Source organism: Centruroides vittatus, unplaced genomic scaffold (genome assembly GCF_030686945.1).
Source record: "Centruroides vittatus isolate TY-2023 unplaced genomic scaffold, ASM3068694v2 scaffold_752, whole genome shotgun sequence".
In the NCBI taxonomy this organism is placed as follows: domain Eukaryota; kingdom Metazoa; phylum Arthropoda; class Arachnida; order Scorpiones; family Buthidae; genus Centruroides; species Centruroides vittatus.
In genome coordinates this window covers 2877152-2883241 of record NW_027122716.1, presented here as the reverse complement: position 1 = coordinate 2883241, position 6090 = coordinate 2877152, and positions in this window count along the sequence as shown.

The following is a 6090-nucleotide window of genomic DNA, read 5'->3' as shown; positions in this document are numbered from 1 at the left end:
TAAACATTCACGTACCAAAAGTAAAATGAATGGTAATTGGTTAACTTTTAACTCTAACTCTTGATTCTTTGTCGTGAACACGGGACCATTTATTCGTACCCATCGTGGGTTTTCCGGGTCTACAGTGGAAGCGGTCGAATATCAGACCGCACATCCGTGAGAGATCGCTATTGAGACCCCTGACTAGGACTCGAACTCGGATCCTCTAGAGCGGTAGGCTGAAACCTTTACCGCTTTGCAGCGGTCACGGCAGCGTGCCAACAATTATTATTGTTTATTTATATACTTTTTAAAATTAACTCCTTCTATGATGTTCAACCACCAACACTTAGTAGATAAATACCTTCCCCGTGGCAATAAATATACGCGCATCCCATTCGTGGTTATAATAAACGGTAAGAAAACTGGACTCCTTTGCATTTGATACAAAACTCGTTTAATAAATAAAATACTCTATTTGAGCTATGGTTTACAACATTAATTGGCTCAATCTCTGTAACAGGCGTTTCCAAGTATGCCTGTTTCCATGTATTCCCATTATTATTCCGAAAAGTCGGAGGTAATAAAATTTACGTGCACGCAGCATTCGGCAGACATTGCTCGGCTATATATGCAAAATTTTTGCCGCTTTGTGTATTGCTTAATTGGAAATATAGGGAACTACAAAATCTTGTATAGTCTCTTCGTTGTTCAAAACGCGAAAAATGGCAAGACAGGCTAGAATTGCAAGTACGCTATGAGATTCTCCAGAAACGACAAAATGGAACAGCTATACGAATTCAAGAACAATTCCAGATAACTTCGGAGTTGTGTTTGAATGAGTCTACTGTCAGACACGACGAAGAAACCGGTTTTATCGCGCCAGGATGCAGTAATCGCAAATTGCCGAAGCATACGCTCTAATATATCTTTTCAAATTCAAGTTGTTGGCTGATGATCTTGATAGTAATTTCTGAAAATTTTCAAGATTGTAGATCGTTTCCAATTTTCAGATTTTGTTCATTTATATAGAAGTTTGTCATTTAGGCATTCACTTACATACTTGGTCATTAAGACTCCTCTACACGATCAAATTTCTACCTGTAAATATTGAAATCAAGAAAATTTGAAAACAATATTCTTCCTACACGATTATATAGTACTGTACTTTCGAGAGTCAATAAATAAACATTATTTGGCGTGTTTATCTACACCATACAATAGATATTTGCAGATGACAATACTGGTTTCAACGAGATAGAGAAACATGGAGTGCTAAACCGGTTACTACAGCTGAGACGAATTGAAGTGCGGCAGCCATGACAGTTTCGGTGAACTTCATCTGTTGACTAAATTTAAGTTAACACTTGTGCGAGATTTAGCGGCAAAAAAAAACGAGTGTCAGCTGTGAAGCAAAAGAAAATTTTGGACTTTTTTTTCTAATGTATAGGCCTACTTTATATAAAATATGTAACCCGTATATATATATATTTGTTTTATATTTTTCAATATACAGTACAGTACTGTATTTATTTTGTGCAAAATAAAGAAATAATTTTTAACGATACAATAGCGACGATTATTATTTTAAAAAAATTTTTGTTAGGCTTAACATCGATGAAAATTCAACGCTATGTAGGTTAATAGCGATATACTATATACTATATATAACGTATTTTTTCATACTTTTCGGTTATTCGTTTTTTCAGTTATCCGACCAACCCCAGTGCCCAATTGAGTCGGATAATCGATGCTCTACTGTAGTTGTATAGTGCAATGCGAAATATATAACATATACTGTACAGTGAAACCCGTCTATGGCAACCACCCACGGTTCTTTCAAAAAGTGGCCAGGTTGTCGTCCAATACAGGTAGTGCTGTAATACTGTATTTCCTTACGTATTTTGCGCACTTTTTAGCCATTTCTTCTAAACAAAACTCAAGGTGAGCATTTACAAGCGATTTTTTTTTCGACGATAGAGCTATATTGGCATTGTATTTTTTCTTATCGGATAACTCGATTTACAGGAGTCGTGATTTTATGACAGATTTAATATCAATATTTTAAAGATTAATACAGTACTCGCATTTTCTCGATTATAACGCCAATTTTCTTTATTCCGAGATAATTAATTCAAGTTGTTTTCTTTGCGTAAAATACAACACCGTTTTAAAGCAATTTAGAACAGAAAATTTAATAAATTAAATTTACATGTACAGGCTTTTTTTTTTTTTAACTCTTTCCACCCTGTGGGCACTAAGAGGGCCTCTTTTAGTAGGCCCATTATGGGTTCGGCCAGGCCCACAATGGGGCGACCGGGTGGTGAGGGACGGGCCCGACATATCCGAACGGACCCCCCCCCCCCCCCGAAAAATTCCTGGGATTATTCGACCCGTTCGGATTCGATCCCGGTCCCCCAGAGCGGTAGGCTGCCACCTTTACCGCTCGGCCATCCGGCCGTCACATGTACAGGCTAGACAATACATATTTACATGCGCATATTAAAAAATTCCGTTACCTTAGTCTGTTTAACCTGTTTTAACTTTTGCTTTAGGATCATTCCTCAAGCTCGTTTTCAATTAAATCTATGCTTTCCAAAAGACGTGGTCTTTCGAGATTGACGGACGTTGCTTTCAATCTTGAAATTGTGAAAAGCGTCTGTGATAGTGGAAAAGGTTCGATAGGAACATCACTTTGTTCTTTATTGTCGTCGTCATTGTCTTCTGTTGTTTGTAACGGTCGTTGATTAGTCTTTTCCCCAACCATAAATCGATCCTCCTAGTCGTCATCCAAATCTTCAAAGCATTGAACATCTTCAATAGCTACAATGTCGTTAGTTTGTGCAGCAGTACAGAGCTCTTGAAGTTCCGCTTCTAAAATATTTTCAACATCGGGGACCATCTGCAGCATTGTGAAAAAAGCCACACCTTCTAAAACATTTGCTGATCGTTTCAGAATTTACTTCCTTCCAGGCATTTTTAATCCATTTAACTGCATCCAAAACGGTTAGTTGTTTAGCAAGTTGCGTTGCACTTTCAGCACTTTCCATCCGAACAAGCAAAAATTTTACAAGTTATTTTCTGTATAGTATCTTAAACTCCCGGATTATGCCCAGATCTAATGGTTGAAGGTGGCTCGTAGTGTTGGGCGAAAGAAATTTCAATTCAACATTCGAAAGTGAAATCTTGGGGGATGGCAGGCGGCATTGTCCAGAAAAAGTAAAATTTTCCTGTTTTGGTTCCTCATTTTTTCATTTAATTTTTCTATCCATTCTTGAAAAATGTCTGCTGTCATCCAAGCTCTGGAGTTGGCTTTCCAGGACACGTCCAAAGTTGCGATGTCAATACCTTTAAAGCATCTTGGTCGAAGTGACTTAGAAATGACCAACGCTGGTCTTTCTCTCCTAATGCATTACAGCAAAACATTATAGTCCGGCGTTCTTTCGCCATCTTGCCTCCTGAACACTTCTTTCCCTTTTCGATTAAAGTTTTATCCGGAATGGCACGAAAAACAAGTTTTGTTTCGTCTGTGTTATAGACATTGCGAAAATCATATCCATGGATATGATTTTCGAGTAATAAGTTCTCAAAGTATTTTTTAAATTCTTGTGGAATAGAATAACTCACAGAATTGCTCATCAATACTGAGCTACTCCATATATTTATTCCATTTGTAATAATAACTAAAAGCTATATTTTAGAGATTAGTCGTAACTGATACTCAGTTTTAAGCTTTTTCGTGTTCTTCTCCGTCCAAACTGCCATTTTGTCTTGTGACAAAAATGCTTATCTTGATTGGATGAAGCCTTTCAAAATCTTGAATCTAGTAGAGGTGTAGTGTACTTTAGAATTCTTGAATTCAAGAACTTTGAAAGGTCAAATTGTCTAGTCTACATTATCAAAGTGGATTGAATTCAAGAAATTTGATCGTGTACAGCACACCTTTAGAATTACATCCGTGGTTTTTCACCAAATTTTTACTAAATTTCATTATGTTTATTTTGAATTCTATTATGATAAGTCTATAACGGGTTTGTCCAAACTTTGTTTTTTAACTCTTTCCAGTCTGTAAACACCAGAGCCAGATTTGAGACAATTGGAGCGATATGCACCAATTGGACCCCGCCACACATCAAAATTTATATATTTAAAAATAGTACATGTTTCAAAAATAAATATCTAGGTATATTATTATTAAAAATAAAACCACTATATTTCAATATGTAAATTAACTGTTAATTAATTTTGTCATTTAAAGTTCCAGGGCCCCGCAAAAAAAAAAAAAATTTAAAAGGGCCTCGCACCTATTGGATCTGGCCCTGGTAAACACTACAAGGCCCTCCTTTTTCCAAATCCATTATGAGTTTTACCAGACCCACAAAGAGGACATTCAGAGGATGGGGATCAACAATACTGAAGGTTTATAACCTAGACTTGAACCTGGGTCCTCAGACTTTATTGACTTGGTCATTGGCAGTTTTTAGTTAGTTAGTATAAGAAACAAGAGTTACTTATCGACACTAATTATGAAGACTATGGCGAATGATTATTATGCAATTTTTTGTAAATTAAATAAACATGTTAAAAACAAATTATTTTTATTATTATTTATTATAAATCAATAAAATATATTTCATCTTAATGTAAACAAATGAAATTGCTTTTTTTCCAAAATAATTTACATAATAAGTTTAATCATATTTTACAATATAATTTAGAAAATTAAAATAATAATTAATTATTTTGTGTAAAAAAAAATCAAGAATTCTCAAAGGTTTTTTTTATATAATCATCTCTGCATTATTTTATGTACATTTTTCATTATTTTACACAATATAAATAAATTTCTAAAATTATTTAATATACAAATATATTTTTAATTAAGTATAATTTATATATACATATAAAATAGTACAATCCTAATAAGAATTGATCTAGAACAATGGTTCTTAAAAGTACTTTGTTCCACTCGACAATATACATTTTCTAAATCTGTATGCTACTATTCTCCTTATGTGTCAAGCATGATTTTTACTTGCAAGTGAAATTTGAAAATAAATATCATGCTTTTTAATGTATAGTTTTGCACTGGATCTAGAGAACTTTAAAGTCTACTGACGAATAATTTAAACTAAAATTATAAATGTATTCTAAAGAAAAGAATAGTCAAAAACAGTGAAAACATTTTATTCTTATAACTTAAATTATAATTCTATTCTGTATTATGTCTCATAGTTATAAAAAATTATACTCATTATACTACAAAAAAAATAGTTATGAGAAAATTTTTAGTTCTTAGATAGAAATAAATCTGTAAATTGTTAATAATGATCCAATATTTTAATATATATAAGTAGAAATTTTATTGACTGGCTGGCATTTGATATGATAAAATATTCTCAATTAGTGTAAAAATTTTATTCATTCAATTTTAATTTATTTAATATGACTAAATTTTGGAATTAATCATTTCTTTATAATTATCTGATTCTGTAATGTATTATTCTGGAAAGAACAAAACATTTGCTTTTATTTTTTAGACATCAATGAATAATAATTATAGATATAATGTCCTTAGCATAGAAGCATAGACTAGATAGTACCTATATAATCTACAGTCTACTCCATCTCTGGACCCAAATACAGTATATACATAGAATGATGGTACTGTTCTAAAGAATATAAACTTTTTAAATTGAAAATGAAGAGCAAAGCATGTTTCTGAACAATTTTCTGAATACAGTAGAGCATCGATTATCCGATTTAATTGGGGACTGGGGTTGGTCGGATAACTGAAAAGTCGGATAACCGAAAAGTATGAAAAAATACATTATTAGTATAGTGTATTAGGCCTGGTTTAAATACTAGCCTCCCTTTCATGGTCGAGCCAGTGCTGCCAGCTAAAACATGCAAAAATTTAACAATAATAATATTAAAGTAGCCAAGACATAACCAAATATTGTAGCGCCACATCACTAGCGGACGTTTGAATTTGCCGACTAGAATGCGGTCGGTTAACCGATGCTCTACTGTATTTGTATTATTACTTATTTGATAATACATTTAAATTTTTGAAAAACATTACACGACAATATTTATTACGAATAGTAG